Genomic DNA, 22,910 nt, shown 5'->3' on the forward strand with positions numbered 1-22,910 from the left:
TGGCATGACCTGTGCTTCCTGCTGGCGTAACCTGTGCTTCCTGCTGGCATGATGTGTGTGCTTCCTGCTGGCATGACCTGTGCTTCCTGCTGGCTTGACCTGTGCACCCTGCTGGCATGACCTGTGCTTCCTGCTGGCATGACCTGTGCTTCCTGCAGGCATGCACTTCTTACATAATAATACTGTATGTTTGTGTGAATGTAAGATGGGTTTTTATCATTGTCACAGTAAACCCAGTGTATCTCAGTGACTGATATCTAACTTTATTCTGTGCTTTTATAAGTACTGTACTGTAACTAGTCTAACACCCAACCTAGCACCTTGTACATAGTCTAATGCCCAACCCAGCACCTAGTACATAGTCTAATGCCCAACCCAGCACCTAGTACATAGTCTAATGCCCAACCCAGCACCTAGTACATAGTCTAATGCCCAACCCAGCACCTAGTACATAGTCTAATGCCCAACCCAGCACCTAGTACATAGTCTAATGCCCAACCCAGCACCTAGTACATAGTCTAATACCCAACCTAGCACCAAGTATAATACCCAATCTTGCACCAAGTCTAATGCTCAACCTAGCCCTAGTTTAACACTCAGCTTACCTAAAAGTTGGCTTTATACACTATGCTTTATAGTACTGTACCATTATTACTGTCTAAGCTCACTTATCCACACTATATGGGCAGGACCCTTCATTGGATAAGCCAGACATCCACATAAACAATTCTTACCGAGGAAGTCTAAAAAAAAATTATGTATTAAATTTTTTGTACCACAACCAAAATAATTTGAATTTCCACACATCTGTAAATCAAAAATTTAAGTTAAAAACAGAAACTTCAGCTGACCTTCTTACAGTTCGTCTTTTTGCTTGATACCTTATACTGTATCTTGAAATGTGTACAGTAGTTCTTGAGAATTTATGTGACCTAATCTCCGGTTGTCTGAATTTCTGTCTGGATATGGCGAAGGTTTGCCAGCAAGTTTTCCACACACGATTTTGGCCAGATAACCCAAATACAGTAGTACATGTATTTGGTTGACCTGGCTTCTGATAACCAAGTTCATACAGTACAGCTGTATTTGGATTATAATGAAGATATTTCCAGTGTTTCATTCCTTTAACCCGATAGTTACTGGATTTCATTATTTATACTGTATTTAGATTTTATGTACTACTGTGCTGTATCAAAACAGGGTGGTCAAGTTACTGGTCAGTTACTGGACATCTAGCTGCTTACATTTTCAGTGTGAATTATTATTACAATCAGCAGTCCCCGCGGCACAGTGGTTAAACACTCGCCTGGCGCTTCACGAGCGTTTTGGCCTGGGTTCGTATCCTGGCCGGGAAGGATTGACCAGTGCACCAATCCTTAACTGTAGCCTCTGTTCACCTAGCAGTAATTGGGTACCTGGTTAAATGGTTTGGCGGGTCGTATTCTGCGGAAAATTAGAATCAATGACCTGCCCAAACTGCTATGCATGCTGATGGCTTTACAAGAATGTAAAATCTATTGCATATACAGTATAAATAAAAAAAATTATTTTGTTCCCAAAATATATAAAATATCAATGCTTCACTTTTGGGGAAATAAAAAATGCATAACTGATCTGTACCCATAAAAAATGATTTATACCTTGTAATTAATAAGGTAAATATTTATTGTGAAGTGACTTATAATCAATTACTTATTAGTAAACATACAGTTTACTTCTATATTTTAACAAATAGGGGACAATTGCCTTGCAAAATTAGCCTGTAAATTGCACTAATTTCAGTAATTTTTTGTTAAATTTCAGTCTACAGTACTGCACTTTTTTGCAGTTGTATCATACACAATACATTATATCTTATTAATATATTTTAAATGTTGAGTCCTGGGAGGAGAGCCTAAGCAAGCTTCAAAGGTACAGTCTACAATGAGGTTAATATTTGAATATTGTAAACAATGACCGTTGCTTCCAATATTTACCTGATTACCTTATTTTAGATGTTGTATATAGTTGCTTATTGGCTTATTGAGTGTGTATATTGAAGGTGACGTAATGTGTTGTTGACTCAACCTCCATGAATTTTCAGCTTTTGCCATCTGTTAATTTCAAGTTTGTTGTGAAAGAATTTGTGGCATTACATGAGAGAGAGAGAGAAGAGAAGAGAGAAGGAAAGAAAGAAAGAAAAAAAGAGAGAGAGATAAAGAAAGAGAGAGAGAAAGAAAGAAAGAAAGAGAGAGAGAAAGAGAGAGAGAGAGAGAGAAGAAAGAAAGAAAGAAAATAAGGCAGGCCTCATCCCCCCATCTCTATATATTTCCAACCTTCTCTTTTTATCTCCACTATATCTCCTCTATATCTCCCTCCTCTTTATGCCCCTCCCTCACTTTATCTACCTCCCACTATTTATCTCCCACTTTCTCCCTATTTCCTTATCTCTTCCTTATCTCCCTCCATCTCTATCTCCTTTCTCTATTTCATACTATCTTCCTATTTATCTCCTTTCCCCATCTCTATCTTTCTCTGCCTGTCTCTTAATCTCATCCCCATATTTTTCTGCCTCCTACTCTCTCTATTTTCATATTCTTTCTCTACTCTCTCTCTCTCTCTCTCTCTCTCTCTCTCTCTCTCTCTCTCTCTCTCTCTCTCTCTCTCTCTCTCTCTCTCTCTCTCTCTCTCTCTCTTTTCCTCTCCCCTCCCTCCCTCCCTCCCCCCCCCTTTCTTCCTCCCTCCCCCCTCTCTCCCCCCCCTTTCTTCCTCCCTCCCCCCTCTCTCCCCCCCCTTTCTTCCTCCCTCCCCCCTCTCTCTCTCTCCCTCTCCTGCATTCCTCCGTCTGCCCTGTATATCTCTGTTATTACCGCGCACAATTGTGTATAATTATGAGTAAATGAGTAGTATAGCTGGTCTCTTATTAATCTGCCCCTTCCATGTAGCTTGGTCTGGCAGCAGGTTTACTGTGTGGCCAGATCACTCCAAGTGTTCCTCTCGTCTTGGGCGTCTCTCCGAAGGTTCAAGTCTTCACTCCAATTCCCCAGTGACATCTCTATTCATACGTACTGTATATAGTAATTCATATATATACATATACTGTGTATACTTATATATACACAGTATATGTATATATATGGCTTTCTGTTCCCCGACAAATGTATTCTTATTTCTCCGGCGTGTGGTTTTGTTTCTTCACCCATGAGTCGTGCAGATAGAGAAAAGTTACCAGGAAACACAGTCTTATGGCGACAGGACAGGTAGGCCTACTGTTGTATGGCAACAGTATAGGTAGGCCTACTGTTGTATAGCAACAGTACAGGTAGGCCTACTGTTTTATGGCAACAGTACAGGTAGGCCTACTGTTTTATGGCAACAGTACAGGTAGGCCTACTGTTGTATGGCAACAGTACAGGTAGGCCTACTGTTGTATAGCAACAGTACAGGTAGGTCTACTGTTGTGTGGCAACAGTACAGGTAGGTCTACTGTTGTGTGGCAACAGTACAGGTAGGCCTACTGTTGTATGGCAACAGTACAGGTAGGTCTACTGTTGTATGGCAACAGTACAGGTAGGCCTACTGTTTTATGGCAACAGTACAGGTAGGCCTACTGTTGTATGGCAACAGTACAGGTAGGCCTACTGTTGTATGACAACAGTACAGGTAGGCCTACTGTTGTATGGCAACAGTACAGGTAGGCCTACTGTTGTATGGCAACAGTACAGGTAGGCCTACTGTTGTATGGCAACAGTACAGGTAGGCCTACTGTTGTGTGGCAACAGTATAGATAGGCCTACTGTTGTATAGCAACAGTACAGGTAGGCCTACTGTTGTATGACAACAGTACATGTAGGCCTACTGTTGTATAGCAACAGTACAGGTAGGCCTACTGTTGTGTGGCAACAGTACAGGTAGGCCTACTGTTGTATGGCAACAGTACAGGTAGGCCTACTGTTGTATGGCAACAGTACAGGTAGGCCTACTGTTGTATAGCAACAGTACAGGTAGGTCTACTGTTGTGTGGCAACAGTACAGGTAGGTCTACTGTTGTGTGGCAACAGTACAGGTAGGCCTACTGTTGTATGGCAACAGTACAGGTAGGTCTACTGTTGTGTGGCAACAGTACAGGTAGGCCTACTGTTGTATAGCAACAGTACAGGTAGGTCTACTGTTGTGTGGCAACAGTACAGGTAGGTCTACTGTTGTGTGGCAACAGTACAGGTAGGCCTACTGTTGTATAGCAACAGTACAGGTAGGTCTACTGTTGTGTGGCAACAGTACAGGTAGGCCTACTGTTGTATGGCAACAGTACAGGTAGGTCTACTGTTGTGTGGCAACAGTACAGGTAGGCCTACTGTTGTATGGCAACAGTACAGGTAGGCCTACTGTTGTATGGCAACAGTATAGATAGGCCTACTGTTGTATGGCAACAGTATAGATAGGTCTACTGTTGTATGGCAACAGTACAGGTAGGCCTACTGTTTTATGGCAACAGTACAGGTAGGCCTACTGTTGTATGGCAACAGTACAGGTAGGCCTACTGTTGTATGGCAACAGTACAGGTAGGCCTACTGTTGTATAGCAACAGTATAGATAGGCCTACTGTTGTGTGGCAACAGTACAGGTAGGCTTACTGTTGTATAGCAACAGTATAGATAGGCCTACTGTTGTGTGGCAACAGTACAGGTAGGCCTACTGTTGTGTGGCAACAGTACAGGTAGGCCTACTGTTGTATGGCAACAGTACAGGTAGGCCTACTGTTGTATAGCAACAGTACAGGTAAGCCTACTGTTGTATGGCAACAGTACAGGTAAGCCTACTGTTGTGTGGCAACAGTACAGGTAGGCCTACTGTTGTGTGGCAACAGTATAGATAGGCCTACTGTTGTATAGCAACAGTACAGGTGGGCCTACAGTTGTATGGCAACAGTAGAGATAAGCCTATTTAAAGCAGGAGTAGAGTCCATTACCAAGAGTGGCGGCGGTTTATGACGGAGAAGGCCAGCAGGGGGGAGTATACCCATCTAGGGAGGGAAGGGAGAGGTATACTCATTTGGGGAGGGAAGGGAGAGGTATACCCATCTGGGGAGAGGGAGAACCAGACAGTGAGAGGATCGGGAGGCAGAGCCAGCAAAGGGTCCAAAACAGAATATACAAAAACAATTGGAATGACCTGATAAGTCAAATTCAAGTCCACTGCGGTGATATAGAAAAGTTCTGGAAAAAGGTTCAAATCCCTGCTGGGAACCTCAGACCAGGAAACACCCATCATCAAAGGCGCCTCAGGGAATAACAAGTGTGTTTACTAGTTGTGTTTTTACGGGGGTTGAGCTTTGCTCTTTCGGCCCGCCTCTCAACTGTCAATCAACTGTTTACTAACTACTTTTTTTTTTCCCACACCACACACACCCCAGGAAGCAGCCCGTGATAGCTGACTATCTATTACCTATTTACTATCTATTACCCAGGTACCTATTTACTGTTAGGTAACAGGGGCATTCAGGGTGAAAGAAACTTTGCCCATTTGTTTCTGCCTCGTGCGGGAATCGAACCCGCGCCACAGAATTACGAATCCTGCGCTACGAGGCCCCTTAACAAGTGTGAGAGCATCTGAGTGTGTGTATGTGAATGCTACACAGTAATATTAATAATAATATTTTATTTGCAAGAAGGTACAATAGGTTGGTGAGATAACATAAGATTGGTAATTTTACATTCATGCAAAGTCATTAACACGCATAGCGTTGCAGGCAGGGTATTCATCCTGCCCGATGATGAATGTATTCATTCATTCATCCACACAGTATTCATCTATAGACATCCATATGTACTGAAATGCATGTCAAGAGCCTCACACACACACTGACAGCTCCCTGGCAAAAGAGAGCAAGCTTAGCTTAGCTGCCAACACACACACCTCCTGTCAGCAAGGCGGACAGCCCGCCTGACAGCCCGCCTGACAGCCCGCCTGCTTTCATAACTCGTACAATATTTCCCATTTCCAAACTTTTCCCTTCACCTTTGCCTTTCCATTCTCCTGACTCCTTCCCCCACCCACAAAAAAGGGGAGAAAGACAGGGAGGGTGAACACGGGGGAAGAGCTAGAGGGAAAGACCATTACTCTGGATATAATGTGAGGGAGGACCAGTAAAGGGAGATAGAGGGAAGGAGGGTCAGCAGGGAGGAGATAGAGAGGGAGGGAGGGAGGGTCAGCGTAGGGAGAGTGGGGAATGGACCAGGATCGGGGGATGGGGTGGGAGAGGAAGAGGGGGGACCAATGGAAAGGACGTAAAGAGATGGAGTGATATTGTCCTGCCTCCGTCCTCTTTACCCCAAACAAAATGTTTTCTATACGTCAAAAGTACAGTAACAGTTTCATTTCTGGATTTGTCTATTTTAGTTTATTGTATTTAGTGTTAGAGTATTAGGCGTGAACATTTGTTACGTCACCGTTGGTGTGGGAGTGATCAGTCTCCGTGGTGTAGTGGTAAGACACTCGCCTGGCGTTCCGCGAGCGCTTATGTCATGGGTTCGTATCCTGGCCGGGGAGGATTTACTAGGCGCAAATCCTTAACTGTAGCCTCTGTTTAACGCAACAGTAAAATGTGTACTTGGATGTAAAAACGATTCATCGCGGCGGGGATCGTATTCCAGGGACCTGCCCGAAACACTACGCGTACTAGTGGCTCTACAAGAATGTAACAACTCTTGTATATATCTCAAAAACAAAACAAAATGTAGCTGGTGTTGTTATGGTAGGGAGCCGTTACCTCCTGGAGTGTTGCCTCTTGTTGTCCCACACTCTATACTGACTCTTGTATCATTGTTGTAGAGAACTGGTGTTAGCCAGTCTTCATTAGGAGTTATTAGGCTTCATCTGTGTTTTATCAACCCATCCCCCAAACATTACACAACTTATAATTATGGATGGTTAGACAGACCTACAAACTTAGCCTAATCTCTTCTTGGCCTAAATAAACAATCCTACACTTAACACAAGCAGTCTTAAGCCTAATTTAATGCATATATGTACCATACTAGGCCTACAACAGTTAGGTTTGGGTTTGCATTTTTTTCTCAGGCCTTATATAGAATAATGCAAAACCCTGGACGTTGTTTTCTTGCAACAGCTCATATTTTGTACTTTCTCAGTAGTATCTTTACAATAAATTCATAGCTGCTGAAATTATTCCCGATGATTATTAAATAGTGGTTGAGGGAATGTCCACTGTGTCGTGCACGATATGACGGGGCCAGCGTGAGAGGGGCTACCAAGGCCGGCTCAGTCCAGGAGTGCATGTGTACTTTTTATGTAGTGAAGCTGTCCTTTACTACCGCTGCTGCCCGCGCCTCCTGTCTCCACCGACGCTCTCTGGTTTTGTCACCAGACTTGCTGGTCTGTGGTCTTCCTGGTGGTGGTGGTGTGTTGGTCTGGTCTGTGGTCTTCCTGGTGGAGTCATAAGAGATGTGAGCTATGATAGCAGGTGGACTGTCCACTTGCTGAGTGTCTGTTGTTCATATGCACTTATGGCCCGTGTGTGGTGTGGGGAAAAAAATAGTAGTTAGTAAACAGTTGAGAGGCGGGCCGAAAGAGCAAAAAGCTCAACCCCGCAAAAACACAACTAGTAAACACAACTAGTAAACACAACTAGTAAACACAACTAGTAAACACAACTAGTAAACACAACTAGTAAACACAGATGAATCCTGTGTGTAGCATTCACCTGTGTGTGAGAGAGCCTAGGGATATGTAGGAAGGTAGGCCTAAGGTGATGGGAGAGAGGGGGAGGGGGGGCAGGAAGGGATAATGGGGAATGGGAAGATGGAGAGAGGGTAGGTTAGATTATAGATAGGTGGAAGGGGGATGGGAGAGGCTAGCGCAGTAGGGAGGGATATGGTAAGGAATGATGGAGAGAGAGAGAGAGAGAGGGGTGTATATGGAGGGAGAGAGAGAGGAGGGATTCTGTGGTAAGTACTCCAAGGACGGGTTCTGTCACTCGGGTGTACCGGTCCCTGTCCCAGATGGTTACCTGTCCCCCCCCCCCCCCCTGCCGTCCAGACCTGTCCTCGCCGCTACATCATGAGAGTGTGACGGTGTGTGTATAGGGTATATATTGACCGCTTCTCTCACCCAGCGATCCCGAGCGCCATCACTCTGCTGTCTGTCCCTGACCTTACTAGGCCCGTCAGGTCTGCTAAGTGTGTGTCACGGTAGTTTGTTTACAACAGTTTAGTCTAGCCTAGCTTTAGTTAGATTACTTTTGGGTTAGAGAACTAAAATGTTAGTTGGTGTTAATGATGTGAAGGTAATGAGACTGACAGCAATAGGTTTTAGTTGATATTTTGAACATATTGAAACGTGGAACATTAAATGATGCTCAGTACGAGTTGCGGCCAGAGAGGTCTGAGAGCAGTGAACAAATCCACAAGGGCCGTGACGAGGATTCGAACCTGTGACTGAGAGCAGTGTTGGGGCTCCGGCACCTCAAGTACACAGTCTCTTACGTCTTATATCCAGTTTTGTTCTTAGTCAAATGAGCTCTGCTTGCCCCGATAGGCTTACCTCAGGGTCCATCTTCAGGTTGTCTTGAGACGATTTCGGGGCTTAGCGTCCCCGCGGCCCGGTCCTCGACCAGGCCTCCTTTTTGTTACCCCCAGGAAGCAGCCCGTAGCAGCTAACTCCCAGGTACCTATTTACTGCTAGGTAACAGGGGGCATTAGGGTGAAAGAAACTGCCATTTTTTCCGCCTCCTGCCGGGAATCAAACCCCGGAACTTCAGGACTACGAATCCGAAGCGCTGTCCACTCAGCTGTCAGGCCCCCTTGGCCCACGCTGAGGCCCAGTTTACCTCAGGGCCACGACTCACAACTGATGACGTTCGAACACTTCCGGAACAAGTGCTTCACTGACGAATTTTATTCGAACCACAACGCTGTAAATGCTTCACCCACGTACTACAAATAATCGCCGACAGAACCTAAACACCTAACCTAATCTATGCCTATATATGCACAATATGCTTATATATTATAATATTAATTTATATTTGAGAAAATTCCTGTTTTGAATGAAGAGCATGTTAAAATTTATGAATGCGTCTGTGGGGTCGACCGCTGGATGGAATGGACTTGAGTCGAGACGGGTTGGATAACTGTGTCCAGTTCAACACCTGTCCGACCAGTACCAGAGGTGTCGAGGCAGCGTGGAGCCGGCTTGCTACAAGAGTATTTACACAATTGAAGGGTCGGGGCTGTGATGTAAACAAATAGAGGGAACATGATTCAGACATACAAAATACTCATGATACCACATCGGTAATACAGAAGGAAGTAGAAGGCAAACTATTAGACTAACATCCGAAATAGTTTTAAAAGCATAAATGCAAGAAAGAAAACGGTGGGAGGGGAGGGGGAGTCTCTGCATTAAAGGGTCACTATTGGACAAAGCCGGGGTCGAGGAGCTGAAGCCTAGTGGTGGTCCCAGGTGGGAGAGGTGTAACCTTGAGGAGATTGTGAGTGCGGCGGGTGTGAGGAGCGGCGCTCAGGTGCTGGCAGAGGGTAGTGAAGATATGGTTGTGTGAGTGTGTACAAGGTTGGCCCTCCTGTCACTGTCTGTCCCTCCCTCAGTCACGCTCCCCTCACCCACCTACACCCCACCTACACCCTCCTACACCCCACCTACACCCCACCTACACCCTCCTACACCCCACCTGCACCCACCTACACCCCACCTACACCCACCTACACCCCACCTACACCCACCTACACCCCACCTACACCCACCTACACCCCACCTACACCCCACCTACACCCTCCTACACCCACCTACACCCACCTACACCCACCTACACCCACCTACACCCACCTACACCCACCTACACCCTCCTACACCCACCTACACCCCACCTACACCCACCTACACCCACCTACACCCCACCTACACCCTCCTACACCCCACCTACACCCACCTACACCCACCTACACCCCACCTACACCCACCTACACCCACCTACACCCACCTACACCCACCTACACCCCACCTACACCCTCCTACACCCCACCTACACCCACCTACACCCACCTACACCCCACCTACACCCTCCTACACCCTCCTACACCCCACCTACACCCACCTACACCCCACCTACACCCTCCTACACCCCACCTACACCCTCCTACACCCCACCTACACCCACCTACACCCCACCTACACCCCACCTACACCCTCCTACACCCCACCTACACCCACCTACACCCATTTACATCATCACTAACCAACTCAATCACTGGGGCCTTGATTCCATTTATTAAACAGTTATAAGCTGGGAAGCGGCCATGTTGTTGGTGACAATAATAATATCGGGTTGTGAAGTGTCCAAGCTCCTCAATAAGTGTAAACACAGCCGCCATCATCAGGGAAAGATATACAGGTTTCGTAGGTGATTTTGTACATTCTTAATGTACTCTGACCCCAGCTTAGCAGCAGCGATGGAGTTGATATTCCTTATATATCTTCTTTGACGACTGTTTAATCCCCGACTGTCAGTAGTAGTCACACTGTTACCTTACACCACCTTACACCAGTACTCAGGTGTCAGGAGTAGTCACACCGTTACCTTACACCAGTACTCAGGTGTCAGGAGTGGTAGTTGAGTTACCAGCTCATTTGTTTAATAGTTGTTACTTGAGTTACCAGATATGTTGTAACTTGTAATATTTGTTGTGAATGATAACATTTAAGAGGTGAATTGTGGCGTCATTTGTTGAGAGTTGTGACGATACGAGTTATCAAGGAATTGACTAGTGAGTTATTATTAGTAATTATGACAGTAGTTATCAATAGGATAGTTAATTGTCAGTTATAATTAATTTAGTTTGAAGGTATTAGCAAATTAATTACTATATAGATATTAACTAGTTACAATTACGCGCTAGATTAGTTTTGACTTATAAGAAACTAGGTCTTACTAGGCCTGAGTTCTGAAAAGTTGAGTTAGGGTGATGCAATAATATGGTGATTGTAGGCCTATGTAGTGTATATATATATATATTTAAGTTTTAGATTTTTTTGTAGTATTTCAAAATGTCAAGGAAGACGGTGTGTATACTTATACAAAGGCTCAGGTAGGCTTAGGCCTAGCCTAATCTGCCGAGGAATGGTGGACTATTACTGCGGCCTCTCTGGACGCCCTCTCTGGTGATTGTGTCTTTCTTATTTGTAAATGTTTCTCTGCTGGTTGGTAGATAATTGTGTCTCGTCTCTCGTGTCCACCTCTTGTGGTTCTGACTTGTATGTTTCCTCTTCCAGTTGTGGCCTCTTGTTGGTCCTCTTCCAGTTGTGGCCTCTTGTTGTCCTCTTCCAGTTGTGGCCTCTTGTTGATCCTCTTCCAGTTGTGGTCTCTTGTTGTCCTCTTCCAGTTGTGGCCTCTTGTTGTCCTCTTCCAGTTGTGGCCTCTTGTTGATCCTCTTCCAGTTGTGGCCTCTTGTTGTCCTCTTCCAGTTGTGGCCTCTTGTTGATCCTCTTCCAGTTGTGGTCTCTTGTTGTCCTCTTCCAGTTGTGGCCTCTTGTTGTCCTCTTCCAGTTGTGGCCTCTTCCAGTTGTGGCCTCTTGTTGATCCTCTTCCAGTTGTGGCCTCTTGTTGGCCCTCTTCCAGTTGTGGCCTCTTGTTGTCCTCTTCCAGTTGTGGCCTCTTGTTGTCCTCTTCCAGTTGTGGTCTCTTGTTGTCCTCTTCCAGTTGTGGCCTCTTGTTGATCCTCTTCCAGTTGTGGTCTCTTGTTGTCCTCTTCCAGTTGTGGCCTCTTGTTGTCCTCTTCCAGTTGTGGCCTCTTGTTGTCCTCTTCCAGTTGTGGCCTCTTCCAGTTGTGGTCTCTTGTTGTCCTCTTCCAGTTGTGGCCTCTTGTTGTCCTCTTCCAGTTGTGGCCTCTTCCAGTTGTGGTCTCTTGTTGTCCTCTTCCAGTTGTGGCCTCTTGTTGTCCTCTTCCAGTTGTGGCCTCTTGTTGGTCCTCTTCCAGTTGTGGTCTCTTGTTGTCCTCTTCCAGTTGTGGTCTCTTGTTGTCCTCTTCCAGTTGTGGCCTCTTGTTGGTCCTCTTCCAGTTGTGGCCTCTTGTTGATCCTCTTCCAGTTGTGGCCTCTTGTTGATCCTCTTCCAGTTGTGGCCTCTTGTTGATCCTCTTCCAGTTGTGGCCTCTTGTTGGTCCTCTTCCAGTTGTGGTCTCTTGTTGTCCTCTTCCAGTTGTGGTCTCTTGTTGTCCTCTTCCAGTTGTGGCCTCTTGTTGGTCCTCTTCCAGTTGTGGCCTCTTGTTGTCCTCTTCCAGTTGTGGCCTCTTGTTGGTCCTCTTCCAGTTGTGGCCTCTTGTTGGTCCTCTTCCAGTTGTGGCCTCTTGTTGTCCTCTTCCAGTTGTGGCCTCTTGTTGGTCCTCTTCCAGTTGTGGCCTCTTGTTGGTCCTCTTCCAGTTGTGGTCTCTTGTTGATCCTCTTCCAGTTGTGGTCTCTTGTTGGTCCTCTTCCAGTTGTGGCCTCTTGTTGTCCTCTTCCAGTTGTGGCCTCTTGTTGATCCTCTTCCAGTTGTGGCCTCTTGTTGGTCCTCTTCCAGTTGTGGCCTCTTGTTGGTCCTCTTCCAGTTGTGGTCTCTTGTTGTCCTCTTCCAGTTGTGGCCTCTTGTTGGTCCTCTTCCAGTTGTGGTCTCTTGTTGTCCTCTTCCAGTTGTGGCCTCTTGTTGGTCCTCTTCCAGTTGTGGCCTCTTGTTGGTCCTCTTCCAGTTGTGGCCTCTTGTTGATCCTCTTCCAGTTGTGGTCTCTTGTTGGTCCTCTTCCAGTTGTGGCCTCTTGTTGGCCCTCTTCCAGTTGTGGCCTCTTGTTGTCCTCTTCCAGTTGTGGCCTCTTGTTGTCCTCTTCCAGTTGTGGTCTCTTGTTGGTCCTCTTCCAGTTGTGGTCTCTTGTTGGTCCTCTTCCAGTTGTGGTCTCTTGTTGGTCCTCTTCCAGTTGTGGTCTCTTGTTGTCCTCTTCCAGTTGTGGCCTCTTGTTGGTCCTCTTCCAGTTGTGGCCTCTTGTTGGTCCTCTTCCAGTTGTGGCCTCTTGTTGATCCTCTTCCAGTTGTGGTCTCTTGTTGGTCCTCTTCCAGTTGTGGCCTCTTGTTGGTCCTCTTCCAGTTGTGGCCTCTTGTTGTCCTCTTCCAGTTGTGGTCTCTTGTTGGTCCTCTTCCAGTTGTGGCCTCTTGTTGTCCTCTTCCAGTTGTGGTCTCTTGTTGGTCCTCTTCCAGTTGTGGTCTCTAGTTGGTCCTCTTCCAGTTGTGGTCTCTTGTTGGTCCTCTTCCAGTTGTGGTCTCTTGTTGATCCTCTTCCAGTTGTGGCCTCTTGTTGGTCCTCTTCCAGTTGTGGTCTCTTGTTGGTCCTCTTCCAGTTGTGGCCTCTTGTTGGTCCTCTTCCAGTTGTGGCCCCTAGTTGGTCCTCTTCCAGTTGTGGTCTCTTGTTGGTCCTCTTCCAGTTGTGGCCTCTTGTTGGTCCTCTTCCAGTTGTGGCCTCTTGTTGGTCCTCTTCCAGTTGTGGCCTCTTGTTGGTCCTCTTCCAGTTGTGGCCCCTAGTTGGTCCTCTTCCAGTTGTGGTCTCTTGTTGGTCCTCTTCCAGTTGTGGCCCCTAGTTGGTCCTTTTCCAGTTGTGGCCTCTTGTTGGTCCTCTTCCAGTTGTGGCCTCTTGTTGATCCTCTTCCAGTTGTGGTCCTCTTCCAGATATCATGATATCCAAAAATGATATCCAAATCACCCAAACGTGATATCAATGAGAAAATAAATTCGAACAACGGCATGGCTCCAGCGATCAAGGTGATATCATTATTCATACAATGAAAGTAATCATTTTGAAATAAAAAGTAGAAATATAGTATTAATAATGAAATAATCGCTAAAGGTTAATTGCAACACCGTGAACGTTGAGTAACTTGTGAACGCAATATTTATGCTGTGATACGCACGGAAATCACTCGTAATTTACCGCCTGACTGACCCTTTGTGATGGAGTAAGACGATTGTTCTCCCCAGGACCCGGCGGACGCGTGCCGGCGGTAGATTACACACACAATCAATTGGAACAATGTGGGGACTCGAACCAGCGATCTGGCTGCTCCCAGCCACGCACCTTAACGCGTATGCACACACACACACACACACACACACACACACACACACACACACACACACACACACACACACACACACACACACACACACACGACGTTAATGTGAGAACGGAACTATCAGGGGGAAAGCGCCAAGCCATTACCACTAGCACTGGGAAGGGGTCAGGATAAGGATTTGGGATAGAACGAGGGAGACAGGGAGGCAGGCAGGCTGGGAAGCAGGCAGGCTGGGAGGCAGGCAGAGAGGCAGGCAGGCAGGCTGGGAGGCAGGCAGAGAGGCAGGCAGGCAGGCAGGCTGGGAGGCAGGCAGAGAGGCAGGCAGGCAGGCTGGGAGGCAGGCAGAGAGGCAGGCAGGCAGGCAGGCTGGGAGGCAGGCAGGCAGGCAGGCAGGCTGGGAGGCAGGCAGAGAGGCAGGCAGGCTGGGAGGCAGGCAGAGAGGCAGGCAGGCAGGCAGGCTGGGAGGCAGGCAGAGAGGCAGGCAGGCAGGCAGGCAGGCTGGGAGGCAGGCAGAGAGGCAGGCAGGCAGGCAGGCAGGCTGGGAGGCAGGCAGGCAGGCAGGCTGGGAGGCAGGCAGAGAGGCAGGCAGGCAGGCAGGCTGGGAGGCAGGCAGGCAGGCAGGCAGGCAGGCAGGCAGGCAGGCAGGCAGGCAGGCAGGCTGGGAGGCAGGCAGGCAGGCAGGCAGTACATCTTGCGGGAAGGGTGGGGGGGGGGGGCGATGGGGGTAGAGATAAAAAATATCCAACTTTCCCATTTATGAAAGGTTGGACGGGTAGGTTATCTTGACCACATCTTGTCTCAGGCTTACTGTCCCTTCCCCCTCCCCCCTCCTGTCTTACCTGTCAAACCCTCCCTACCCTCCCTTACCCTCCCTTCATGTTACCTCCCTCACTAACTCTTCCTCCTCCAACTCCCTCCTACCATCATCCTACTCTTCCTGCATTTTTGTTTATTTTCTGCTCATTACTTCTTAAACTTTTTTGACAGGGATTTTGTCCCTTCACACACTTTACCTCTTTCGTTGCTCTATCCCCTAGTTCCCTCCCCTCTCCCTCCATCACTCTTGTCTACCTTCCTCCTCTCTTGCTATCCCTACCGTTGCCTACCATCATCTATCCTCCCTATCCCTCCCATCTCTTTACTATCCACTAGCGCCATCTTGTGGTCCTGACCTTCCCTGGAGGCGCTGACGGTCGCCCGCACTCACTGTTTCACTCAGCTCTACTCTCCTTGTTGTTGTTGTTGTTGTAGTCAGGTACTCGGAACACAACTTACCTGTAGCACGGGCTATAGTGAGCCCGTAATCTGTGTACTCACCGTGCTGTAATTATGTACCAGTGTTTGCAGGTGTTATGTTGCACTTCCTGGCCTCGCCTCTCAACTCTGACAAGTAATCATTTCCAGCTTGGCCAGATCCCGTTTTCTTTGGCTTTCCGCGTACCTCATTCCTTGTTGGGTAATCTTTCTCCTGATTAGTGTTGGGCTTAACTGGGGACTCCATTAAGGGGGCCGTGTGGTGTAATACCAGCTGCAGGGGCTGTGTGGTGTAGTACCAGCTGCAGGGGCTGTGTGGTGTAGTACCAGCTGCAGGGGCCGTGTGGTGTAATACCAGCTGCAGGGGCTGTGTGGTGTAGTACCAGCTGCAGGGGCCGTGTGGTGTAGTACCAGCTGCAGGGGCTGTGTGGTGTAGTACCAGCTGCAGGGGCCGTGTGGTGTAGTACCAGCTGCAGGGGCTGTGTGGTGTAGTACCAGCTGCAGGGGCCGTGTGGTGTAGTACCAGCTGCAGGGGCTGTGTGGTGTAGTACCAGCTGCAGGGGCTGTGTGGTGTAGTACCAGCTGCAGGGGCTGTGTGGTGTAGTACCAGCTGCAGGGGCTGTGTGGTGTAGTACCAGCTGCAGGGGCTGTGTGGTGTAGTACCAGCTGCAGGGGCTGTGTGGTGTAGTACCAGCTGCAGGGGCTGTGTGGTGTAGTACCAGCTGCAGGGGCTGTGTGGTGTAGTACCAGCTGCAGGGGCTGTGTGGTGTAGTACCAGCTGCAGGGGCTGTGTGGTGTAGTACCAGCTGCAGGGGCCGTGTGGTGTAGTACCAGCTGCAGGGGCTGTGTGGTGTAGTACCAGCTGTAGGGGCCGTGTGGTGTAGTACCAGCTGCAGGGGCTGTGTGGTGTAGTACCAGCTGCAGGGGCTGTGTGGTGTAGTACCAGGTGCAGGGGCTGTGTGGTGTAGTACCAGCTGCAGGGGCTGTGTGGTGTAGTACCAGCTGCAGGGGCCGTGTGGTGTAGTACCAGCTGCAGGGGCCGTGTGGTGTAGTACCAGCTGCAGGGGCCGTGTGGTGTAGTACCAGCTGCAGGGGCCGTGTGGTGTAGTACCAGCTGCAGGGGCTGTGTGGTGTAGTACCAGCTGCAGGGGGCTGTGTGGTGTAGTACCAGCTGCATGGGCTGTGTGGTGTAGTACCAGCTGCAGGGGCCGTGTGGTGTAGTACCAGCTGCAGGGGCTGTGTGGTGTAGTACCAGCTGCAGGGGCTGTGTGGTGTAGTACCAGCTGCAGGGGCTGTGTGGTGTAGTACCAGCTGCAGGGGCTGTGTGGTGTAGTACCAGCTGCAGGGGCCGTGTGGTGTAGTACCAGCTGCAGGGGCCGTGTGGTGTAGTACCAGCTGCAGGGGCTGTGTGGTGTAGTACCTGCTGCAGGGGCTGTGTGGTGTAGTACCAGCTGCAGGGGCCGTGTGGTGTAGTACCAGCTGCAGGGGCTGTGTGGTGTAGTACCAGCTGCAGGGGCCGTGTGGTGTAGTACCAGCTGCAGGGGCCGTGTGGTGTAGTACCAGCTGCAGGGGCTGTGTGGTGTAGTACCAGCTGCAGGGGCTGTGTGGTGTAGTACCAGCTGCAGGGGCTGTGTGGTGTAGTACCAGCTGCAGGGGCTGTGTGGTGTAGTACCAGGTGCAGGGGCCGTGTACAATAGAACCATCTGGAGGTACTGTGTACCAGTACCAGCTGCAGGGACCGTGTACAATAGAACCATCTGGAGGTACTGTGTACCAGTACCAGCTGCAGGGGCCGTGTACAATAGGACCATCTGGAGGTACTGTGTACCAGTACCAGCTGCAGGGGCCGTGTGGTGTAGTACCAGCTGCAGGGGCCGTGTGGTGTAGTACCAGCTGCAGGGGCTGTGTGGTGTAGTACCAGCTGCAGGGGCCGTGTGGTGTAGTACCAGCTGCAGGGGCCGTGTGGTGTAGTACCAGCTGCAGGGGCCGTGTGGTGTAGTACCAGCTGCAGGGGCTGTGTGGTGTAGTACCAGCTGCAGGGGCTGTGTGGTGTAGTACCAGCTGCAGGGGCCGTGTGGTGTAGTACCAGGTGCAGGGGCTGTGTACAATAGGACCATCTGGAGGTACTGTGTACCAGTACCAGCTGCAGGGGCCGTGTGGTGTAGTACCAGCTGCAGGGGCCGTGTGGTGTAGTACCAGCTGCAGGGGCTGTGTGGTGTAGTACCAGCTGCAGGGGCCGTGTGGTGTAGTACCAGCTGCAGGGGCCGTGTAGTGTAGTACCAGCTGCAGGGGCCGTGTGGTGTAGTACCAGCTGCAGGGGCCGTGTGGTGTAGTACCAGCTGCAGGGGCTGTGTGGTGTAGTACCAGCTGCAGGGGCCGTGTGGTGTAGTACCAGCTGCAGGGGCCGTGTGGTGTAGTACCAGCTGCAGGGGCTGTGTGGTGTAGTACCAGCTGCAGGGGCCGTGTGGTGTAGTACCAGCTGCAGGGGCCGTGTGGTGTAGTACCAGCTGCAGGGGCTGTGTGGTGTAGTACCAGCTGCAGGGGCTGTGTGGTGTAGTACCAGCTGCAGGGGCTGTGTGGTGTAGTACCAGCTGCAGGGGCTGTGTGGTGTAGTACCAGCTGCAGGGGCTGTGTGGTGTAGTACCAGCTGCAGGGGCCGTGTGGTGTAGTACCAGCTGCAGGGGCCGTGTGGTGTAGTACCAGCTGCAGGGGCCGTGTGGTGTAGTACCAGCTGCAGGGGCTGTGTGGTGTAGTACCAGCTGCAGGGGCTGTGTGGTGTAGTACCAGCTGCAGGGGCCGTGTGGTGTAGTACCAGGTGCAGGGGCTGTGTGGTGTAGTACCAGCTGCAGGGGCCGTGTGGTGTAGTACCAGGTGCAGGGGCCGTGTACAATAGGACCATCTGGAGGCACTGTGTACCAGTACCAGCTGCAGGGACCGTGTACAATAGGACCATCTGGAGGTACTGTGTACCAGTACCAGCTGCAGGGGCCGTGTACAATAGGACCATCTGGAGGTACTGTGTACCAGTACCAGCTGCAGGGACCGTGTACAATAGGACCATCTGGAGGTACTGTGTACCAGTACCAGCTGCAGGGACCGTGTACAATAGGACCATCTGGAGGTACTGTGTACCAGAACCATCTGGAGGTACTGTGTACCAGTACCAGGTGCAGGGACCGTGTACAATAGAACCATCTGGAGGTACTGTGTACCAGTACCAACTGCAGGGGCCGTGTACAATAGGACCATCTGGAGGTACTGTGTACCAGTACCATCTGGAGGTACTGTGTACCAGTACCAGCTGCAGGGACCGTGTACAATAGGACCATCTGGAGGTACTGTGTACCAGTACCATCTGGAGGTACTGTGTACCAGTACCAGCTGCAGGGGCCGTGTACAATAGGACCATCTGGAGGTACTGTGTACCAGTACCAGCTGCAGGGGCCGTGTACAATAGTACCATCTGGAGGTACTGTGTACCAGTACCATCTGGAGGTACTGTGTACCAGTACCAGCCTCATGTATCAAGTGTTTAACGCCGCGATTTCTTTTCGGTTCAAGATTGGTTAAAGTTGTCTTATGTTGACAAGTGTATTGTGATATACTGTGAGGTTCAGGTTGTCTTATGTTGACAAGTGTATTGTGATATACTGTGAGGTTCAGGTTGTCTTATGTTGACAAGTGTATTGTGATATACTGTGAGGTTAAGGTTGTCTTATGTTGACAAGTGTATTGTGATATACTGTGAGGTTAAGGTTGTCTTATGTTGACAAGTGTATTGTGATATACAGTGAGGTTCAGGTTGTCTTATGTTGACAAGTGTATTGTGATATACTGTGAGGCTCAGGTTGTCTTATGTTGACAAGTGTATTGTGATATACTGTGAGGTTAAGGTTGTCTTATGTTGACAAGTGTATTGTGATATACTGTGAGGTTCAGGTTGTCTTATGTTGACAAGTGTATTGTGATATACTGTGAGGTTAAGGTTGTCTTATGTTGACAAGTGTATTGTGATATACTGTGAGGTTCAGGTTGTCTTATGTTGACAAGTGTATTGTGATATACTGTGAGGTTCAGGTTGTCTTATGTTGACAAGTGTATTGTGATATACTGTGAGGCTCAGGTCCTTTGTCTACACTGGGAGTGGCTTCCCCGTCATTGTGTACTGAGCTTCTGGCCTCCTCTTACCGTCTCTCATTCTCATCACCTTGCATGGATTGGTGTTTAGATCAAGTAGCACCCTTCTCAGGCCAGGACTGCATCTTGTCGAGAGTTTTCAGGCACCATTGTTGTCCTCAGTCAGACAGTATTCATATATTTGAGTTTTGAGACTGGAGAATTCTAAATTGAAATGACACAATTAAAGTTCGTCAAATAAAGAATAATTATATCAGAACTGGTATGGAAGATAAAATGTAGATGATTACATCCCATGCATGAATGTGCTAAGAAAGAGAAGCTGTAGACAAAGGAAATAATTTTAACACATCCAGAAGTATGTAAAGCATCACATGAGAGAACTAGCAGCAGGATCAGTGTTTGACCTTAGGGGCTGTGCACGTCACAATGGTATGCAGTGCTTGAGAGGACGGGTGGAGACCTCTCTTTACCTGCACTCTACGTACATATGTAAGGTGCTAACACACACAGCCTCACTGACCAGCCCATCACCAGGAAAATCGTAGTTACTGGCTAGTCTATGTGTGTGCACTTGTAACGTGTGCACACAGGCACTCCTGTGAGGCAGGACTTGCCATTCCTGAACCCATGTTGATGCTGTGCTACAAAGTTCTTTCGCTTCAGATGTTCCACTAGCTTTTTTCGTACAATCTTCTAAATCAGCTTGCATGGTATGCAGGTTAGGGACACTGGCCTGTAGTTCAGTGCCTCCTGTCTATCCCACTTTTTGTATATCGGGACTACGTTAGCTGCTTTCCAAATTTCTGGCAGTTCCCCTGTTGCCAGTGATTTGTTATACACTATGGAGAGTGGCAGACACAGTGCTTCTACTCCTTCCTTTAGTATCCAAGGGGAGATTCCATCTGGGCCTAAAGCCTTTGTCACATCCAACTTTAGCAAAAGCTTCCTTACATCCCCACTGGTAATCTCAAACTCCTCTAGTGGTTCCTGGTTAACTATTCCCTCTCATATCTCTGAAACTTCCCCTTGCTCTAAGGTGGTACATGCTCTAATGTGGCAATACGGCAGGGCAGGGCTGGGCTGGGCAGAGCAGGGCAGGGCAGGGCTGGGCAGGGCTGGGCTGGGCTGGGTTGGGTTGGGTTGGGCTGGGCAGGGCTGGGCAGGGCTGGGCAGGGCAGGGCAGGGCAGGGCAGGGCAGGGCAGGGCAGGGCTGGGCTGGGCTGGGCAGGGCTGGGCAGGGCTGGGCTGGGCAGGGCTGGGCAGGGTGTGGGGCAGGCAGGCAGGGTAGAGGAAGTAGCTGGTAGATGGAGTGGGTGGGTGACATGTAAGTTGGGTAGTGGACAGGTGGGCGTTTGAGATGCGTGTGGGTGGACGCCAGTGGACGACAGGTGGGCGTGCACCGCCCGTAGCCTGGGAACGGCCTGACAAGCAACCAGGCGGATCAAAACGCGCAAAAAACCAGTCTCATGTCGTGTCAATTCATGCAAAACGTGCAGGCAATCTCTGAGACATTATGGCGGAGAAAAGACGTAGTTAAGTGTATTGACCACTACACCAAGGTCATCGGTCACCAAGACGAAGTGCCGCCATGGAGCTCATATAATATCTCGACGACAAAGTAAGCCAAGTCTTAGTTCGAATCCCCTTAGAGTAGTCTATGGGGACCAAAATAGGAAATAGGTTTTGAACACATGCAAACTTACAGCTTCCTAGGGAAAGAGATAAGGAAATAGCATGAGTAACGTACTCGGGCATAAATAATAGACAGGCGGTCGTGTGAGTCTGCTACTGGGTCAACATTGTAATGACAGACGGACACAAGGGGACACAGGTCCCCTTGTTTGTTGAGTACAGCTCATTTGGGACTGAGTAGCCAAATGAACCACAGGGACGTTAGAAAGAACTTTTTCAGTGTCAAAGTAGTTAACAGATGAATGCATTAGGCAGTGATGTGGTGGAGGCTGACTCCATACACAGTTTCAAGTGTAGATATGATAGAGCCCAGTAGGCTCAGGAATCTGTACACTAGTTGATTGACGGTTGAGAGGCGGGACCAAACAGCCAGAGCTCAACCCCCGCAAACACAACTATGTGAGTACACACATACACATATACACACACACACACACACGAACAAAGACTAAAAACTATATAAAAAGTAAGATGCCATTTTACAAACGTGTTTACATACGTATATGTATAAGATAATTAGCTCACTTCCTTCTGTTACAGGTACGTCAGATGTGTCCCGAGAGTGTGACGGATCCCTGTGAGAGGTGAGAGGTAGGACAGTGTATACAAACATGTTAAAACACATCATGTTTAAGCAAATAAAACACATAAATAAAATAAATAAAACACAATATATGTGTGTGTGTGTGTGTGTTTATTTACAATTTGTATTTACTATTTGTATCTGCAGAATCGAGCTATTAGCTCTTGGACCCCACCTTTCTAACCAATCTATTTTTCCTCTCTTATGTGTACTACATACTACTACTTCAGTGTTCTTAACACGCGCGCGCGAACACACACATTCCCAGGAAGCAGCCCGTAGTACATGTCTAACTTCCAGGTACCTATATACTACTGAGTGAACTGGGGCAACAGGGTGAAAGAAACTGCCCATTTGTTTCCGCCATTGAAAGGAATTGCCCTTAGGACTGCGTCCCCAGAGCGCTGTCCACTCAGCTGCGAGTTCCCCCATTGTGTGCGTGCGTGTGTGTGTGTGTGTGTGTGTGTGTGTGTGTGTGTGTGTGTGTGTGTGTGTGTGTGTGTGTGTATGGTGCTGGGCCCCTGGGGAACTAGGTGTGTGGTCTCTGGTGATGGTGATCGGGGAATTGGGGAGTACTGCCCCTGCCAGGGATGGCGGGGAGGGGGGGAGCTTGGGTCTCTTGTGTTGTGCTTGATACATTGTCGTGTTATCCTATGACCTGCCGTGTCCTGGTGCTAGTCTTGATGTCATCACACGTGTGATGTCCGAACTCTGGCGATGAGGAGCGATATTCAGCTCTTGGGTCCCAGTCTCTTAGTTGTTATTAATAATGAATGCCTCCCGTCGTTCTGGCCGGTCGTTTCTCATTTCCAATTTCTAAACTTCCCTTCACCTGCGCTTCTCCATCATCTTTACTCCCGCCCTTCCCCTCCCACCTTGAAATGACAGTCGTACTTCCTCTTGATGCATTGACTTGGAAGAGGCTTCCACGAGCTCTGACATCAGCTCATTGTAGGCTTCCACGACCTCTCATCCCAGCCATTGTAGGTGTGTTCTGTCACTTGAGACTGCAGGTCATTGTAGAAGCCGTAGGTGTCGTGTGTAGGAACATCTCCGTGGTGGACCTGTGGACGCCAGGAGGTGTACATGTCTCCATACTAACATTACCACCAAAATGGAAACTTGTCGCACTCTGT

At 48.9% G+C, this 22,910-nt stretch overlaps 1 protein-coding gene across 1 annotated transcript in view; it reads left to right on the forward strand.

The window, feature by feature from the left end:
* The window catches only part of LOC123775002 (hypoxia-inducible factor 1-alpha), a gene marked incomplete in the record, with an annotated part of 263,924 nt that overhangs the window by 1,107 nt on the left and 239,907 nt on the right, over positions 1 to 22,910 (forward strand).

Source organism: Procambarus clarkii, chromosome 92 (assembly GCF_040958095.1).
Source record: "Procambarus clarkii isolate CNS0578487 chromosome 92, FALCON_Pclarkii_2.0, whole genome shotgun sequence".
NCBI classification, from domain to species: Eukaryota; Metazoa; Arthropoda; class Malacostraca; order Decapoda; family Cambaridae; genus Procambarus; species Procambarus clarkii.